A 21,740-nucleotide genomic window follows, 5' to 3' on the forward strand; every position below is an offset into this window, starting at 1 on the left:
TCCTGGTGAGAAATTCAAAATTTTGTAAAACTTTTAGATCTAACTATCTCTTAAAACATATGAAGATTTTCAAATTAAAACATTTTTTTTCGCTTAAATATTTGTCATGAATTCCAATATGGGGATTATTTTTAAAATTAGTGAATATTTCCTTTCCGGCCCATCAAAAAATTTTATTTTATTAATTTTTATAAACTTATATTCATGTTTTATAGTTTAACGTTCAGTTCACATTTATGTAAAAATGTGTTCAAAGTACAGTAAAATACAGTAATATATCGTTTTTTTGTAAAGAAATGTGTACGATGAGAAAGAGTAAATTTAAATGAAAATTAAAAAAAAAAAAAATTATTTGTCACTGATATATTTTTAATGGATTGTGTATAATTTATTTGAAACTTGTGAGTTAAATTCATGACTGATATTATATCACATCAAAGAGCCTCGTTTACTATTTATATATTCATCCTTTAATAACCCCGTCTAAAAATACACATATTCACAAAATAAACACTGTATTTGTTAAGTAATTAATTGAAATAGTGTAACATTAGATTCACTTTATTATGTAAAGTTTGTTTTCATCAAATCCATTGATACATTGTACTTGATTTTTATGATAAATTACTGGCAAATTTAAATTAATTGAGATATAAATTTCAATCATAAACGTATTATTCTGAATTGAAAAGTCGAATAAAATGACAAATTTATAACGCAATAAAATAGAATTCCTTTCTTTTCATCGACACAAGTAGCGCATTACGTAATTTCTGTTTGTTATTGGGTACAATAGTAAGTTCCTGAATTTTTAAATAGTAAAAAAAATCTAGTTATCTTTGCGTTATTTTAGCTCTACTAACAAAGTAATTTAAAAAAAATAATTATTTTTCATTTATTATAAGAAACTCTGCTTTGTTTTATTTCATTTATTACTATTTATTTATTTTTTTAATAATTTACATATCTATTAATATCATATTGAAATTTGTTAAGGAAGCATTATATTAATAATAGTAGCTTTTCTATTAATGTACTAAAAAATTAATTTCGCCTTTGTATTTTGTAGCTAAATAATTTTGTATTTCTATAAAAATTTGTCTTTAAAAATAAATTAATTGCGTGTTTATACCTAATAATGTTTTTTTTTTACATCAAAAATTAATTTAAATGTCAGGAAAAGATTTTTGAAAGTGTATGTTTGGAGTGTCGCTTTATATGGAAGTGAAACTTGGATAATCGGAGTATCTGAGAAGAAAAGATTAGAAGCTTTTGAAATGTGGTGCTATAGGAGAATGTTAAAAATCAGATGGGTGGATAAAGTGACAAATGAAGAGGTATTGCGGCAAATAGATTAAGAAAGAAGCATTTGGAAAAATATAGTTAAAAGAAGAGACAGACTTATAGGCCACATACTAAGGCATCCTGGAATAGTCGCTTTAATTTTGGAAGGACAGGTAGAAGGGAAAAATTGTGTAGGCAGGCCACGTTTGGAATATGTAAAACAAATTGTTAGGGATGTAGGATGTAGAGGGTATACTGAAATGAAACGACTAGCACTAGATAGGGAATCTTGGAGGGCTGCATCAAACCAGTCAAATGACTGAAGACAAAAAAAAACCTAATAATCAACAGCTGTTTCATTTTTCTGAATAAAAGTATTTAATACTGAATAATCTGGATAAAAATGCATTTTTATACTAGTAACAAAAGAATAACATTAAAATTTATTTATTAACACACTCATGCGCACACGTACGCATCTGAAATTTGTTTATCACATTTAATTACTACCCATTAGCATTAGTTTTTCACCATTCCAAATTGAAAAGAAAAGTATAACCCGAAAATTCAACAGTAGTTTGAATTTTAAAATAATCAACATACATTCACAGAAAAAGATTAGACTACTATTTTAGAATATAAAAGCGTACAATCAGAGGGGTATATACATTCAAACAATTTTGATTTATATGTATCAGAAATGACAGACATACTGCATTACATTATGGAAATTGTGCTGAAAGGAACTGACAAAATTCATTCGATAAAAGTATTAATTATTATGATATAAATGAACGTAAATATACACTTGTATGTTATGAAAAATGTAGAAGATATAAATATAAATTCAAAATATGAAGACAAAAAATTTCATAATAATAGGAAAAATCATAAAACAGATTAAGGACAAAAGAAGTAAATATTTAAAAAGCTGGATGGAAACGATTAATATTTTATCTTTAATTTTTTTTCTTTATTTCCTTTTTTCGGTGGTAAGCACTATGGGAATTAAATCAGTCGCTGTTCTACCTAGCTTTTTTTGTAACATCTCCCAGTAGTTGATTGGCAACTGCTTTTTTAATGAGCTTAGTAATATGTATTGAGGTAATTGTCTTTGGAACTTCTCGGACGATCGCATCAAAATCCAAACTGGTCTATATTTTCTAATACTGAGCCTAGCGGCTTTATTAATATCAATAAATTTTAACCTCTACGGAAAGACTTATTTTTTAAAAAAAATGAAATAATAATGTTGCAATGATTAAAGCAAAATCAAAAATATAAATTTCAATATTTTAAATCGATACCGTGGACAAACGGTATGTTACCGGTTTTAACGGTAATATACGTACGAACTTTGTATGTTAATGATTACTAATGGAAATTTTTTTAAATTAGTATTGTTTTTTAGATACAGTACTAGTATTTTTGGAAGTTACAGAAAGATACTAGTGTATATGTTTATATAAAAGATATATATTTTTGTTTTTATTCCCTTCTCATGAATTAACGGAAGAAAGGGAATTTTATTTTGTTTTAATGTTTTAATCTGAGGAAAATTCATGCGGCATATTTCAGAGGCTAAACTGTGTTTTGTAAAATGTTAAATCCCATTCATGGTTGAGTCGTGCCGTTATGCTGATGACTAAATTAAAAGAAATCCTTTTGCTTTTTAAAATGCAATTTTCTTAATGCTATGTCATTTTAGTATAAAGGTTAATTTATTTATTTCAAAAATTGTTAAAATATAATTGTTGCTAACGAATAAATAACCGACATATTTTTAGTCAGTGGAAAAATACAAAATAAAAATGGATTACATAAAAGAAAGAACAATTTCAAAGTTACCGCACAATAGTGATAAAGGTAAAAATTAAATCGGGTAAAATTCTTCGTATTACATGAATGTTTTTAACTATTTTTTTTTAATATATGAGGCGGTAGAATTTAATAATCAGAACATTATTCAGATTAAAACACAAAAAAAATTAGACTTTGCTGAATATTTTTCTACGAAATAAATTATTACATCATATTTTTTTAAAACAAAAGTTATAAAATAATTCTTCAAAAAAAAAACGAAAGATTCTTTAAAAAACAATAAAACCTTCTTATTTTAAAGTAATATCTGGTTGGAATAAATTTAAAGGCAAAACTACTTAAACCTAAACAGGAAAGTTTTAAATAAATATAAATAAAAATTAAACGAAGGAAGGAAATTAAATAGCAAACAAAATAAATAATAAATAGATTAAGTATGTTAAAGTAACAAAGTACAATATACAAAAAATTATTCAATTTTGTTATTTAGATAGAAAATTATATTGATAAACTAATTTAATGACATAAAATCAGCTTGTACCAATCCTGGAAAGCTTTTTCTGTAAAAAAATATAACTGTTAATTGGAAATAACCTTAAAAAATTTTTTAAATGTATGAATGAAAAAAAATTTACTGTGTTTTTAAATTTGTAGCAACACAACAGTTTGGAAAGTGATAAAATATAAGGATGTTCTAAGGCAACGGAAGAAAGATAATAATGCAAAAAAATTGAAGTAAAAGAAAGATTATAACGGTGACATATATATATATATATATATACACACACACACACATATATATATATATATATATATATATATAAATTAAAGAATAGGTTCGATTTGAGTTAGGCAAACAACTGATGAAAAATAATTAAAATATATTTTTCTTTGATTTCACATGGATAAAATTAATTACTGAAAATAATTCTGTCGATTTCATTCAGCTATTTCCTAAAACAATTTAAATTCTCAGTTAAAATACTAGTAATGTTCTATATCAAACTGAAATTTTGTGCACCTAATTTTATTTTTAAGCCAGAAACGTCAGTATGACTTGTGTAATATCAGATTCTTTGCTATTATAAAGAACGAGAAGCGTTAAAATTTGCGCTATACAATAGAATATAATGCTCTATCATTTCTTTTTCATACTTAGACTGGAAAAATAATATCCAGAATACATTTTAATATAAATATATAATTATGATTATATTTGAAAACAAAGTTATTTAAAGAATGAAATATATATTTTTTTGATTAAATAGACATTTTTTCTTGCTTTTTAAATAAAACTAATTTTATCAGAAAGAAGACATTTATCAAGTTTCAAAAATTTATGGTTAAAATTTCATGATAATTTTTTTCCTAAATTTAGCGGTATGTTAGTGCAATAAATGTTAAAAAATACCAGATGATAACGGAAGTAGATATGAACTAAATAAATAAAAAGTACTATTTGTAAATTAGAGCCGTACTAAACTTCAGAAATTTTAAGTCCGTCATTCTGCCGAAAAAAAGAACTATTCTAAAGTTTTCCTGAAATAATGGAAAAATATTTGTTCATTCTACACTAAAAAATACTTTATTAAAGGCCTTATTAAAGATTGATTTACGAAAATTCATAATAAATTATAAAGATATTATTTATAATGTAAAAAATACATTAATAAAGGTGGTGAATTTAATAATTTTGAAGTACTCCGTAAACTAGTATGAAGGTGCTTCAGGTTTATCTATTCTAATTTTATGAAAAATGTGCTGTAACACAGTAATAAAATTTCTGCAAATAATATATATTTCAATTTATTTTAGATAAATAAATTTAAGAATTAGATAACCGGGTAATTTATTAACAACAGAAATTATAGCAAATCAACTTTCTTTCTTCAGGGTCCGAGTACTATATTGTGCAATACAAAAGAAAATAAATTCTTTGATTAATACCAGTGAAAATTTATTACTCGATTTTATTAATAATTAATAAATAATATTTGTAAAAATTAATAATCCTTGATTTCTTATCAGTAGGTTAACCACAAACAACGAAAGAAAAATTAAAACTAGACACATCGTTGAAAAATCATCCAATAAATTCTTAATATTGAACAATATCTCTATAAAAAAATAAACGTATGGAGAAACTAAAAGAAAGAAACTTTTTTTTATATTTTAGTTCGATATTGTAGGCTAAGTTCATACTTATTTTTTGAGAAAAAAATGACATTTTTATATTTTAAATATCTTGTATAAATTTAGTATTGTATTTGACTTTGATTTCAACATTTTTTATATTTAAACGTATTTTTAAAATTACCTTAATAATATTTCAATTGTTTTATCAGTATTGATTATTTAAAGAAATGCACTAAAAATTCTTTAAATTAATAGATAAAAATGATTTAACTTCCATTATCAAAGTAACTAATCAACCCGTAATATAATAGTTTATTTTTCTGAGCATTTATTTTTCAAAGACCTTGGTTTATGTATTGTACAAACTTGTGACTTAATGAACTTCTATTTAATAAAAAATCCAATTTTTTACAGTTAACGGTTCAATATGCTGTAATGTTTGTGAAATACTACCGTGTCTAAGTAAAAATTTTCTATAAATATCATTTTATTTGTGCCTTTTACAAAGTTATTAATTGTCTGTGTTTAAAATTGTTAAATAAATAAGCATAAATGTGTACATATTAAAGTAGAAATGATCTATAAATCACTGCACTGAACGGGTTAAGTTATATTTAGTTAAATGTTACAATGAGGATTTTATTTTACAAGTCGTTCTCGGAAAGAAGGGCCATTTCCCCGTACATTTAACTATAGGAAAGTGAACAGTAATATAATTAACTGAAATTTATACATGAAATGAACTACAAAGGATAAGTTTGGAGATGTTTTTAGTTACGTGTTCCTCAAACAATTAGTTTTAAACAGTAATTTTTAAATTAGATTACTTCGAGATTTATTGAACTACTTTTAAAAATGGTGTATTAAAAAATAAAAATAGAGATGCGTTGAAATATTCAGAAGGTAAATGTGAAATAATATTGTAAATACAAAGTATCACATTTTTTAATTTTTTATAGAAAATAGTTTTGTTAAATAAAGCTAATATTTTTGGAAATAATCCACTGTATATTAAAAAATAGGCCATATAAAAGAATTTTGATTTGGTGGAATGAAGTTTGGCTAGTTCCGTACGTTCATACCTTACCATAAATGAATTATTGAAACTTAACATTATTCAAACCATTTTTAAAAGATAAAGTAAAAACTTCACCAAAAAATATTTAAGAAAACCTTTTTTTTATAAATTAATTAATTGATACAACTTCATAACGAATAAATCCAAGGAGACAAAAGGTAAATGTACTAACGAGGGTATGCCTGATTTAGCCCTACACAACTTAGAGGAATGAATAAATTTCAATTTTAAAGGAAGAAATATTCTTATTTCTTGAAAAATACATTTATAAAAAAAAATTAAGAAATTTAGAGTCCTACTTTTACTTTGATAAAAAATATTTTATAATTTCAAATTTGAATTTAAGATAATATTTATTTTTACTTTAGGTTTTCTTTTAATCAATTATGAGTACATTTTTATGAAGTAGGTTATTTTACGTAGAACAGAAACTTAATTTCTTACAAATAAGTAATAAAAAAAAAAATTGTTTTTTTTTAAATGTAATTTTATTGTTATTATTATTTCTCATTTCACAATCATTACGATTTTTAAACAAAATTTGATCTTGTTAATTTTTATTTTCTTGTAATACAATTTAATACAACAGAAAAAATCACCTAACTTTTTATGAAAGTATTTATCATCGTTATTTTTTAACAAAGACAAAGGTTTTTTTAAGTTAAAAATTACTTTTGATTAGCTATTTGACACTCTTTTGAACAAATTAATTAATAAGAATAATTCCTGAATATTATCTGATTGAATAATATAATAACCTTACGACATCTATATAATCATTCTATATAAAAGGTATATTTAAGCGTGTAATATAGAATCAGTAATATATACACTAAACAATTATTAAAATCATTACTATACAAATGAATATATACTTTTTGTTAGTTTGTAGATAATATAACACTACACTTTTTATATTTTAATTTAAAGTAAAATATAATACTGTTCTTAAGTAACAGATTATTGTGTGTTTTATTATAGCAAATGGATAACATATACAGAAGCGGAAGTATAGGAATGTTGCCGTACGAACATACACATGCGGACCAATCACAGCGCGCGATAACCAGACGGACAGACAGCTAGGCAGACGATTAAGCGTTGGTTGTAAAACGCGATGCGACAGGCGCTGACTGTCCGACGCCTGGCGTGAAACTGGCCCGGCTCTGCAGACTGCTGAGAAACCGTCGTAGAGGGGAGATGTCGGTGCATTTTCAATATTTGATACCCCCGCCAGTGGCATTAAACTAAAGGGCGCTTCTTCAGGTGATCCCTCACGATATAAATATCACTTTCCTTAAAACAACCCTTTTTATTTAGACGTATTTCCCATTATGTATATTTTTGTAATAATAAAGACACAGGAAAAGTACTTATATCTCAATATCATAATATATATGGTTGTAATCTAATTTATGAAATCATATGCGTAAAAAAAAGTTAGAAAAAAAAAATTTTTTAATTACAACTTTTAAGTCATAATTTAGTACGATGAAATAAAATTGTATTAAAAAGATTTTATAGATGACGAAGTACCTTAATTCTTATTTATTATTATTACCTCTAGTTATTAACGTTATGATTTAAATAAGACTAAAATATTACCTTATTTATAATATTTTGTAATAATTTTAATAGCTTATCAATAATTGAAATTTCGAATTTATATAGTGTATGATTCAATTCACTATATAAATTGCAAATAACAAATTGGGAAAAAAACTGATTAGGAAAAATGTAACACTTTAAAAATTAATGCAGTGGTTTCCAAACTTTTCCGAGTCGCGGCGTCCTTTTTCAATTAACACTTTTCCATGGCGTCCTACTCTAAGTAAAAGTTTGACTACTCGTAAGTAAGAGATAAAATAAATAAAAATTCTTGTATCTTCATTGTGTTTTACTTTATTAACATTAAATTAATAATGATAAATATCTTGGTGAATGATAATGGTAAATGAAAAATTAAAATCTAATAATGTGTTAAACAAAGATGGTACACCAATATATAATACGAAAGGTAAAGTCGATAGATGGGGGGAATATATTGAAGAGTTATACGGAGGAAATGAATTAGAAAATGGTGTTATAGAGGAAGTTGAGGAGGATGAAATGGGAGAAACAATACTGAGATCTGAATTTAAGAGAGAATTAAAAGATTTCAATGGCAGAAAGGCTCCTGGAATAGACGGAATACCTGTAGAATTACCGCACAGTGCAGGGTAGGAAGCGATTGATAGATTATACAAACTGGTGTGTAATATTTATGAAAAAGGGGAATTCCCGTCAGACTTCACAAAAAGTGTTATAGTAATGATACCAAAGAAAGCAGGGGCAGATGAATGTGAAGAATACAGAATAATTAGTTTAACTAGTCATGCATCAAAAATCTTAACTAGAATTCTATACAGAAGAATTGAGAGGAGAGTGGAAGAAGTGTTAGGAGAAGACCAATTTGGTTTCAGGAAAAGTATAGGGACAAGGAAAGCAATTTTAGGCCTCAGATTAGTAATAGAAGGAAGAGTAAAGAAAAACAAACCAACATACTTGGCGTTTATAGACCTAGAAAAGGCATTCGATAACGTAGCCTGGAATAAAATGTTCAACATTTTAAAAAAATTACGGTTCAAATACAGAGATAGAAGAACAATTGCTAACATGTACAGGAATCAAACAGCAACAGTAACAATTGAAGAACATAAGAAAGAAGCCGTAATAAGAAAGGGAGTCCGACAAGGATGTTCCCAATCTCCGTTAATTTTTAATCTTTACATGGAACGAGGAGTTAATGATGTTAAAGAACAATTTAGATTCGGAGTAACAGTACAAGGTGAAAAGATAAAGATGTACGATTTGCTGATGACATAGTAATTCTAGCCGAGAGTAAAAAGGATTTAGAAGAGACAATGAACGGCATAGATGAACTCCTACGCAAGAACTATCGCATGAAAATAAACAAGAACAAAACAAAAGTAATGAAATGAAGTAGAAATAACAAAGATGGACCACTGAATGTGAAAATAGGAGGAGAAAAGATTATGGAGGTAGAAGAATTTTGTTATCTGGGAAGTAGAATTACTAAAGATGGACGAAGCAAGAGCGATATTGAATGCCGAATAGCACAATCTAAACGAGCCTTCAGTACAAATATAATTTTTTTTACATCAAAAATAAATTTAAATGTCAGGAAAAGATTTTTGAAAGTGTATGTTTGGAGTATCGCTTTACACGGAAGTGAAACTTGGACGATCGGAGTATCTGAGAAGAAAAGATTAGAAGCTATTGAAATGTGGTGCTATAGGAGAATGTTAAAAGTCAGATGGGTGGATAAAGTGACAAATGAAGAGGTATTGCGGCAAATAGATGAATAAGAAGCATTTGGAGAAATATAGTTAAAAGAAGCGACAGACTTATAGGCCACATACTAAGGCATCCTGGAATAGTCGCTTTAATATTGGAAGGACAGGTAGAAGGAAAAAATTGTGTAGGCAGGCCACGTTTGGAATATGAAAAACAAATTGTTAGGGATGTAGGATGTAGAGGGTATACTTAAATGAAACGACTACCACAAGATAGGCAATCTTGGAGAGCTGCATCAAACCAGTCAAATGAATGAAGCCAAATAAAAAAAAAATTTCTTGGTTCATTTAATTATGAAGCTTTTACAATATGATAGGGCGCCCCAGTGAAGAGGCAGCGGCTCCCCGGGACAATTTGACAATCACTGAATTAATGCTTTTCAAGATTATTTATATCATTCTACAGTTAACAACGACTTATAATAATAATAATAGATAGCCAGAAAAACTTATTCAGATTTTTATATCAAAATAAGAAAAAATCGGTGCTGTACAAATGTATTCCAAAACTATTCTTTTACTCCCAATTTGCTTTTTTATGCTTTTAAACGGATATTTATATCTCAGAATATATGTAAGTGTTTTCACGTTATAAAATATTTTTAATGAAAAACTTTCTACGATATTAATAAATTTCAAGTTTTCATGTTATTTCAAAGTGTTTTCATTTCAATTTTTTAATAACAGATACCTCGATAACTGCTATTTCATATAAATTGTTTTATATTACTAAAGATTTTTCGTTGTTTTAAACGAGCTTGACTGTTTTCTCAATAGGATGGTTCACGATGAGAATGGAAAAGTGAATGAAATGCTAATATCAACAATAAATTTTATCCGTTTAAGAACACTGTGTCCTCGTGGAGTTCCTCGTGCAGCAATAACCATCGGGAGGAGGTTATTATTTGTCGTTTTTGAATAGGTCACACCAGGTTCACTCATGGATATCTGATGACTCCAACAGTTGCACTCATTTGTGCTCCCTGCGACTGCCAACTAACTAACTGTACACCACATTCATGTGGGTTGTATTTGTTATGCGGCATTGCGACGCAAGTTTACACTACATGTTAAGTTGTAAAATATGCTAGAGATAAGAAATATACAATTTCTTATGGCCATCCGTTTACATTCAATTATTTGAATTTTCTATACAGTAATAAGTTTCAGCTGTTTATACCATTGTTTATATTTATTTATTTAAAATATAAATATCGTGTCCGGGTGCTGTTAACGACAGTTCGTTGTCCGCCCAGTAAAAAAAAATTAATGTACCTTATTCCAAAATGGATCATAAATAAGTACTTTATTCAATTATGATTTTTTTCAAAAACCAGGTTTTGGGGAAGATCTTTATTAAGTGCTGGCGCCCCCAACACTGGAAAAATCTGTCTGTAGGATCTCCTAAACCTCTTTCAAAGATATTTCTAAAATATAGTGCGTTCAGTTTTTAATCTCCTTTTATGAATTTAATAAAAACAATCTTATATTATTTCCTTTTTTGTTATTGATTTTATTTTTGTACAAGTTTAACCTAAATGTGATGGAATTTGTTTCCAATAATAACTGATACTTATAACTGGGTATTAATTAATGTATCATCTCTATGTTGTTTTCTTTCTGTTAGCAGGTAGCTGGCACCAATGTTGTCTCCATCTGTTTCTGTCCGATGCATTTCTTTTCGCCTAATCATAGTCTTCACTACCCTTTATATTAACTTCAGCCTCTTCCTTTACCTTCTTTTTACCTTCAACGGAGCCTTTAAGAACCGTATTTATTATTCCTTTTCTTAATTATATGCCCTATCCAGTTCCCTTTTCTCCTTCTGTAGTCGCCAATAATGTTCTATTTTTATTTATTCTTCTTAATACTTCTGTGCTACGTGCTCTGTCCGCCCATTTTCTCTTCTCCATCCTCCTTCAGACCCAATTCTCAAAAGCCTCAATCTTATCTTTTCCCTCTTTCACCAATGTCCATATATCACTACCGTGCAAAGCTCTACTCCAATTATAGAATTTTATCAATATCTTCTTCAGGTTCAGATTCATGTTGCTGCAGAATAGGTTTTTCTTTCTAAAAAAGGCTTCCTTTGCCATTGCAATTCCCGTCTTAAACTTTTCTTTGCTCCTCCAGTCCTCGGTCGAGAGATATCTGTACCTTTTACTTTATCAATTTTTCCTTCTGCTGTTTCATCCGTCTTTTCTCTCTCATTCGCCTTTATGATTTTTATTTCCACACAGTTTTTTTTATCACATATACGTTCATCAAAAGTTCCAATGCTTTTATAATTTCTTGTAATTTCTGAGTCTCTTAGCTGATCAACAAATCGTCCACAAATCTGACAATTTATATTTCTTCCACCTATGCTTCCTCCTTTTTAGGCTCCTAATATTTCTTTCAAGATTTCCTCAACATAAAGGATGAAAAGTGTTGATGCCTTTCCTCACACTTTTGCCTAATTCTAATCAATTTGTAATATTCTCATTTATTTTCACAGCTGATTTTTGCTTCCTATACATTTCTCTTATCAGACTTCTATCCTTCCAATCAAATCTCTTTTCTTTCAGAATCTCAAATAAATTTTCCCACTCTAGTGTGTCGAATGCTTCTATAAACACATGCTCAATTCTCTTCCTCTTTCAAAAATCTCTCTCCAATTATTAAGATCAATTCTACAGCTTTTGATGTTGCTTTTCTTTTGCTGAATCAAAAATTTTCTTCCTTAGCATTCTCCTCCACTTTTGTAATCAACTTTTTATTTATAAATCTAAGCATTATTTTTTCTGTATGTCATATTAAGCTGATAATTCATTGTTCTTCTAATTTTTTGGTTCTAACATTTTATGTATCTGTATCATGATTTTTTAGCAAAATCTTCTGAAGAAATCCTTTTCTTACAAAATTAAACCAACATGTCTTTTTTTTTTGTTTCGTATTGCCTTTCCGAACCTGGCCGCTGTCATTCCATTTACAGGAATCCTGTTCATTTTCTAATAAATTTTTAATGTTATTGTATATCTTTTCAATAACCTCATCCTTATACTGCGAGATTGGGATGTTCACCTGGACTAGTACTATGTCTTTTGACAGCATCCCAATCCTTAAATCTATTATTATAATATTATTGTTATATCGTCCAGATAGATTACTTTTTGTACTATTTTTGCAGCTTTCTACTTTTGCAGCTGTACTATTTTTTCCAGTTTTCTTACTCCGTTTTATACTCTTTATATTCCTAAGTAATATAAGGTAACTTCAGCACTTCTAAACTCGCCTCTTTCCTCGCATCTTAGCTCTTTTATCCCTGGTATATTCCTTTTATTTATTTCTCTTCACTGGTATGTCTTTTCTACGACACTCCTTCTGCTGCTACCTCCTAAGATTTGAATGGGAAGTCATTTTACCTCCGGAATATTTTATAAAAAAAGACATCACCATAATTCCTGACTAGGAAAACGTAATACAACGGTACTTCATTGCCTTCTGTATCTTAATGCCGTTGAGTTTCTATTGAAGTTTATTCCGGCTTTGGGGAAGATTTCTTACTTCAGGGAAAATAGAAGGCCACAAAATCCTACCGCTCATCTTCCGCCCTGAAAAGGCCCGTTGGTACTTATACGGATGGAGCTCCTTATCTTGGGCTGTTCAGCCCCATTTGTCGTTAGCCGTAGCCGCTTGTATAAACCAACCAACTTAAAATATATTGTCCCCTATCTACTACGGGGAGATGAATTTCCCTTTATCAAATCTAAGACCTATATGGCATTCCTATGCAACTAATTTATTTTTTAAAATGATAGGTTGTTTGTGATTGTTTTTTATTATTTGATTTAAAACATATTGAAGGGTTTGTTAACTTATTGCACAAACACGTATTACACAAACATTTAAGGATAAAATTGGTCATCCATCCGATTAGAATATCAGCCATTGTGTTTTTATCTTCTAAAAACTTAATGGAGATATTTTATAATATTAAAAAAATTATCTTAAGGTACAATAATGTTCGAACAAAGATGAATTCGCAAAATAGGAAATTAAATATAATACATAGGTATACTTATTGATTAAATAGTAGTGATTATTTTGGTTTTGTAATGTGAATATCATTTTATCTATGATAAATGGCATAGCTTTTTATCGTATGTGATCTCGATAAACACTTTGGTAATTATTTATTACATAGGGTATGCTGGTACATCTACTCGTATAAAGATTTTCAAGTACTGATAGGTACCAAAAGACCAACCTATAGCTAAGGTTTGCAGTTTTCCAAACTTTAATCGATGAAAAAAGTACTCCTTATCACAATTTGATATATTTTTGCTGTTTTAAATCGTTTATTCTATTATATTTTATTACTTTAATTTTACGTAACAACAGAAGTACGCATATTGTATGTTAGGAAGAAAAATGGGAGGTTATGAATAATCAAGTCAAGAAACAAAAATGAAAAATGAAATTAAGAAATAGTCTATACGATCTCATAAAATCCTATTTTTTTTAATAAATATATGTGATATCTTATGTCAACGTATGTCATACTATGTGCATTAATCTCGATATAAATAGAGTTTTTAAATTTTGTTCTGAAATAAGTCATTCATTTATTTTAAACTGATTTCAATAAAAGTTCAGTTTCATCAATTTAATTTCCCTTATTTTTATTATTATAAAATTTAATAAAAATCATTTATCAGGTGAATGTCTTTATAAAATCATTTATAACTCGTTTCGTAAAAAAAATTTCAAATTATTAACTTTTGCAAAGTAACCGATTTATTATAATCGATATTTAAAAAACATCTATCTAATAGTAAACAATTTATTTTTATTAGGTAATGAATGGTAAAAATACATTTTTTTTTTTGTCTTCAGTCATTTGACTGGTTTGATGCAGCTCTCCAAGATTCCCTACCTAGTGCTAGTCGTTTCATTTCAGTATACCCTCTACATCCTACATCCCTAACAATTTGTTTTACATATTCCAAACGTGGCCTGCCTACACAATTTTTCCCTTCTACCTGTCCTTCCAAAATTAAAGCGACTATTCCAGGATGCCTTAGTATGTGGCCTATAAGCCTGTCTCTTCTTTTAACTATATTTTTCCAAATGCTTCTTTCTTCATCTATTTGCCGCAATACCTCCTCATTTGTCACTTTATCCACCCATCTGATTTTTAACATTCTCCTATAGCACCACATTTCAAAATCTTCTAACCTTTTCTTCTCAGATACTCCGATTGTCCAAGTTTCACTTCCATATAAAGCGACACTCCAAACATACACTTTCAAAAATCTTTTCCTGACATTTAAATTAATTTTTGATGTAAACAACTTATATTTCTTACTGAAGGCTCGTTTAGCTTGTGCTATTCGGCATTTTATATCGCTCCTGCTTCGTCCATCTTTAGTAATTCTACTTCCCAAATAACAAAATTCTTCTACCTCCATAATCTTTTCTCCTCCTATTTTCACATTCAGTGGTCCATCTTTGTTATTTCTACTACATTTCATTACTTTTGTTTTGTTCTTGTTTATTTTCATGCGATAGTTCTTGCGTAGGACTTCATCTATGCCGTTCATTGTTTCTTCTAAATCCTTTTTATTCTCGGCTAGAATTACTATATCATCAGCAAATCGTAGCATCTTTATCTTTTCACCTTGTACTGTTACTCCGAATCTAAATTGTTCTTTAACATCATTAACTGCTAGTTCCATGTAAAGATTAAAAAGTAACGGAGATAGAGAACATCCTTGTCGGACTCCCTTTCTTATTATGGCTTCTTTCTTATGTTCTTCAATTGCTACTGTTGCTGTTTGGTTCCTGTACATGTTAGCAATTGTTCTTCTATCTCTGTATTTGAACCGTAATTTTTTTAAAATGCTGAACATTTTATTCCAGTCTACGTTATCGAATGCCTTTTCTAGGTCTATAAACGCCAAGTATGTTGGTTTGTTTTTCTTTAATCTTCCTTCTACTATTAATCTGAGGCCTAAAATTGCTTCCCTTGTCCCTATATTTTTCCTGAAACCAAATTGGTCCTCTCCTAACACTTCCTCCACTCTCCTCTCAATTCTTCTGTATAGAATTCTAGTTAAGATTTTTGATGCATGACTAGTTAAAAATACATATGTCTTCTAAAAACAGTATGTTGTATTTAAAAATTGCTGTAGAGGCTTTAAATAAATTAAACAGTTTTTGATTTACAATGTTATATTTTATAATTTTAATTGTCTTGTAATCTCCCGCGAAATAGGAAAGAGTAAGTAAATAAAAACAAATCTTATACAAAAATATTGAAAATTCTTTTGGTTTTACAAATTTCAAACACTTTTAAACACAACAGAACAACATTATTTCAATCATATTGATTTTTTGGTAAGCTTGTCTTTAGTTGTTAACAATATGTTTCTTGAGGTTTTTGTATTTTTTATTCTAAGGAATTAGCAGACTTGGCATTCTGGATAAGCTCTTTTGCCATTGCGCAATTACCTAATCAGAAAAAACTTGTCAGATCAGTTTATCGACTGTACCTTAATAAGTCACACGTAGGTTGAACAACAGGGCCTAAATTTCTCAACATGAACCTTGAAGGTCAAATTTAAATAATAAATACACAAATTAGAAAAAATAAGAAGAAATTAGGGTAATAAAATGTGGTAAAATAGAAAAATATAATCTTGAAAAAATTGTAGCTTGAGGAAACCCCACTAAAAGGATTGGTAAAGGTAGCCTAGATAACAGTCTTTAGAAGAACAGACTATTTTAACCCACATTGATAACATAATATTAATCGATGACTTTATGCCAATTATTTAAATTCATCCATCAAAAATTATAATTGCCTTCAGAAGTTAATCTACTACCCACACCTGGAACTTTATGGCATGTGGAATTATCTCATGTAACGTTTATTCTTTCAACTGAATATCCTGAATATCAGAGATTTTTTAATTTTGTTTATTCTCAGTATCAATTTTGACATTTCTGCAAATGATTTATATAATTATTCAATTTCAATTTTCATTTAATTACTTCTTACTAATTTAAATAAATATTTTCATATTCATTTCAATTACTATAAAAAACAAAAAAAAATACAAGTTAAAAAAATACTCATTATGGAAATTTACGAAGAGATTTTCGGGATGCTACTCCTCTCATTTTCTCCTTTATGGACTTCAAACGGATGGAATTGTGGCGATGTCGAGAGGGCTGCGTTGTTTGCTAATCATCTTAGAATGATGTTCCCGCCACTTCACGAGCAAAGAGCAGGTGAGGGAGAAATTTTTGACTTTTGAATAGTCCTATCTCTCTTAGTCTGCCGATCTTTGCAAGAAATATTTAGTGAATTTAAGGGAATACAGAAAATACGAAAGACTCCTGGGTTCGATTCTATTACGCATAACATGTTGTCATGTGCACACATATTGCTATTGTCGGCCATACTATACATAAGAAATTGGTTTAATGGGATTCTTTGAACGACAGTTAATTGAACCTCTCTAATTGAAAGTCTCTCACGTGTTGATGATCCTAAAGTCGGGTAAAAACTTAAAATAAATTTTGTCTCACAGACCGATTAACCTGCTGCAAATTTTATCTATGATATTCGAGAGGCTTTTTCTTAGAATTCTATTTCCTGTTTTGGATTGCGAGTATGTAATATCCGACCATCAGTTTGGTTTCAGAAGTGGCCACTCGACTATCGGACAAATCGATAAAATTATTATCGGGCACGTTTTTCCTACTGTATACTGCTGACCATGACTGCTAAATCCTTGTAACGGATTTATTGTAATAACATCTATGCAGATAATATGGCAATTTTAGTCGTTGATGCTGACCGGATAATACCCTCTAAAAAGCTTCAGTCGGTGTTGGATGCAGTAAGTACGTGGCTGAACAGATGGAAGATGAAAGTAAATCCGGGGAATTTTATCCATGTTATGTTTACAACTAGGTGAGGAAACTCATCTCCAGTTTATGTTGAAAACGTCGATATGCCTCATACGACTAGTGTGAGATACCTTGGCGTACATCTAGACCGAATTATGATGTAGTGAGGTCATATAATGAAAAAGAAGAAACAGATTCACCAGAAATTCAACTGTATGTATTGACTAATGGGAGGCGTTCTTTGATATCTCTCTCTAACAAGTTTAGAGAAAAAAATCTATGTATGTTTCAATAACTTCTTGAAATCTGCATGAACGTATGGGCTCCGGGTGACAGCTAATGACAGCAACGTTAAAATTATCTAAGGGTGACAGAATATTGAGGAAAGTGATCCAACCGTCTTGGTTCATCATAAATTCTGAAATACCTGGGGCTCCAGCATGTTTTTGATGAAAATGACCAAATTCAGTATCAAATATGGTTAGACTAAATAAATACGTAAATCCCCTTACTTTGAACCTGAGACAACAGATTACATTAGACGATTTAAAAGGGTTCATGTGCTGGACAGAAGTGATTATCGTTGAAGATTCATTATTTTCTTTTTTTTATTTTTGTACATTTTGTACCCTTTGCATTTACCTGTCTCGGTTACTATTTTGTGTTTTCTATGTTGTTGCCTATTTACTGTTGTTTTAATGGTATTACGGTTATGTCGTATTCTTGCTTTTATTTTGATTACCTCTTATTTATGTTTGTGTTTAATCTTTCATTCGTTTGTTTATCTACCTGTGTTAAAATATGCAATAAGATTTTCTGTTTGATAAAAAAATCACTTTCAAACTGAATATGTTGGACAAGTGGTCCATATACTAGACAAATTTTAGAAACCCGTGATGGTACTGTTTATGATATAATGAGAGTTTACTGGATCTTAGTTGTTAACTATAATTATATTAATATGTTTACTGCTATTCTTTTTTTTTCGAGGAGATGTAATCATTGGATAGCCTTCTGTCATGTGATGCTTTAATATATAATTTACTAATGGATTTGTCAGGAAACAGCGATTGTAAATTTTTGTTCTACAGCAAAACAAAGTTTAAATTATTAATTAAACTTGAATAATAGTCCACCTTGTTAAGAATATGAGTTGGTCTTCGTGTCTAATTTTTAGTACCACCCCAATTTTCTGAATTGACCAATAGTATTTACCGTTATATTTCTATTTACGGATACATGTGTATACTCCCTATTGTTGCACTTTAAATTTAAGTATTTAATCTCTTTTAGCTTTTGTGATTAACCTTTTCCTTTGTAATGTAATTTAGCTTTAGAACTCTGTTCTTAATGCTCTGAGGAAGGTACTGTATGCCGAAAGAGTTGTGATTTTTTTTAATTTTGTGAGAAATAACAAAAATATTTTTGTTTATTTTCTTTTTAACGTTTACAAGATAAAATTATATTGTTATCATATTACATGTTTACTTGAGCTCGATGTTATTTATAGCATTTATACATACAAATTAATTAAGTAACATAAATGAAGTTTGAAAAAATAATGCCTACAGAACACTGGACACTGATATATGATTATTTTTTGTCACTGACACTCTAAAATTTCTTTTGCAGATAAATTAGGAACTAAAGTAAAGCACCTATAAGAAATTATTTACTTATGGTTTCAGTAGGAAAAACCGGTTGTTATTTTTTTGTTCTACAAGAAAAAAAATTATAAAAATTCACTTTTTACATTTTTTGTTTTCATTATTGCTATTATTTTTTTTTTCTTTCTTTGAGGTTTTTAGGGGCATCGACTACTTTGGTCATTAGCTCCATCCCACTTCAAAAAATAAAAAAAAGGTTCAATTATTCACATTTCTATGAATCAAAAAAGTTCAAAAATTTACGTTCTTCTAACTTCGAATCCAGAATATTACTTTCTAGGCTTTCCTTTCGGCCATTTTTTCTTGCACCGTTTCTCCATTCTTCTGACGGCCTCAACCTCTGATGACAGCGTATCTGAGGCTTCAGACATGGCATCGTCTTCCTCTCTTTCGGATGCCAGTGATGTTCTGCGGCTGACGTCAGTTGATGAAAGTTTCGTCGGTGCTGTTAGCATCTTTCCTAGGGAATCTAAATTATCAAGCGATGCACTCTCCGCGGCGGATGAGCTGGACTCTATCTCTACTGCAGTACTGGGTCCACCTGAAATAGATGCTCTCACCGAAGCTGATCTTTGCGCTTTTGGAGGCTCTATTGGTACAGGTTTTATATTCTCTACGTCTGGTGGTTTCTCAATAATAACTTGCACCACCATTTCCGTTGATTCAGATTTTCTTGTCACAATTTCTTTAAGCTTGTGACTAGACGACGCAGTGATCCGTTTCTTTTTGCTAGATAAGTCAAGATTTTTTATTCTTACTTCAGTTGGTGGCTTAGTAATCGCAGGTTTAGCTGGTGATTTAAACCGTGCTGGTGCGTCTCTGATGTCAACGGCGTCAGACGGAGAGTTAGCCTTCTCATGTTTAGTTTGTTCTATCCGATGAGTCGACTCAATCTTTGAATCAATGATTCTTTCAATCATTGTCGCAAGACTTGGAGCCATCGTGTTAAGCAACTGCTCCACGTTAATTTTAGATGTGGAAGGGGCAGCAGCTGCTTCTACGTAAGAAGTCGATGGTCGTGGTGTACGCTGATTAACAATTTTCTTCGCTTCAGGATAACTGACCTTCAGAAGCGTTATAACTTCCTGAATCGCTGTTTCTAATTTATATATAGGGCAGTTTCTTGAACGACAATTGTGATGCCCTTTACAGTTAACGCAGGTTGGAGGGTCTTTACATGGGTCACCCTCATGTGTTTTTTCTCCACATATACATAATTCCTGCGCTTCACATTTAGCTGCTGTGTGTACGAATCGTTGACACTTAAAACATCTCATCGGCTGTGGAATAAATGCTCGTACATCAAGCCGATGGATGCCAGCTCGTACCTTTTCAGGAAGATTCGGCCTATTAAATGTTAAAACATGCGAGGCCGAAGGAACAACTTCACCATTTCTTCGCATGGTTAGTCTGCGACACTGAGTCACTCCCTGACTCGACATTTCTTGTACAATTTCTTCTTCTGTACAATTAAGAAGATCGCGACAAACAACAACTCCTCTGGATGTGTTCAGTGTGCTATGCGGTTGGAGAGAAACCGCAAATTCACCAATCTTCTTCAACGCCTGGACTTTCTGGCTTTGCACGTCGTTGGTAGTTTCGACGTGCAATCCATTAAAAGTCTTTCGGATTTCTTTAACGGGACCACCAGCACAATTTGTAATTTCTCTTACGATTAAGAATGGACTAACTTTTTGGAAGTTTCCATTCTGCTTTGTAATAATTAAAAATCTTGGCTTAGGTACACTATAGCCAAACAAGCTTTTACGTAAGTCTTTACTGATTCTATCAGCATCTTTCTTGATTTTCTCACACTCTTTGCTCTTTTTCTTCTTCGCTTGTGGCGAATCGGAGGATTCTAAACGAGGGTGTTTACGTGCACCCTCTGCCACGTTTGATTGTTCAATATTCATGAACCGTTAATCCCTTCTGTAGCAAGGCTAGCCCCCGGGGTACAGTCCCACTCCAGGGCTACTAACCTAGAAGGTCCGATCTGGTACTCCGGTGGAACCGGCACATGTCCTGGCAGAGAGCGGATGCGCAGTCTCTGCACTGACTCCAGGCGCCTACTCACCGAAGCTTTCAGAGCTCCCATGCACCGACATACATGGGCACCATTGCTACATGCTTGCCATCGCAGGGGGCATGTGGACAACGGAAGGGTCTCCGTTACACCTGCAATAACATTGACCCTGGCTGCCACATCGCCAGCTCTAAGAGTGGTATGAGTTCATTTCCAAAATCTTTTTTTATTCCATTTTCTGCAGGTAGCCGAAAAATCCAGTCCGTTTAGTGACCTGAGGTTGGAAACAGGTCAAACTTAAAAAAGCATAACCGAGGAATTTACTCGGAACCCCGTTAGCCAGCTATATGTAATGTACGAAGTAGAGCTGTTGCCGCCCTGGACGTGGAACATAGTTGTTGTGTTCCGGACGTGGGGATTATCTACCTCAGGGCATTGCTATTATTATTATTATTATTATTGTTATTTATTTA

This window comes from Lycorma delicatula, chromosome 1 (genome assembly GCF_047948215.1).
Source record: "Lycorma delicatula isolate Av1 chromosome 1, ASM4794821v1, whole genome shotgun sequence".
Classification (NCBI taxonomy): domain Eukaryota; kingdom Metazoa; phylum Arthropoda; class Insecta; order Hemiptera; family Fulgoridae; genus Lycorma; species Lycorma delicatula.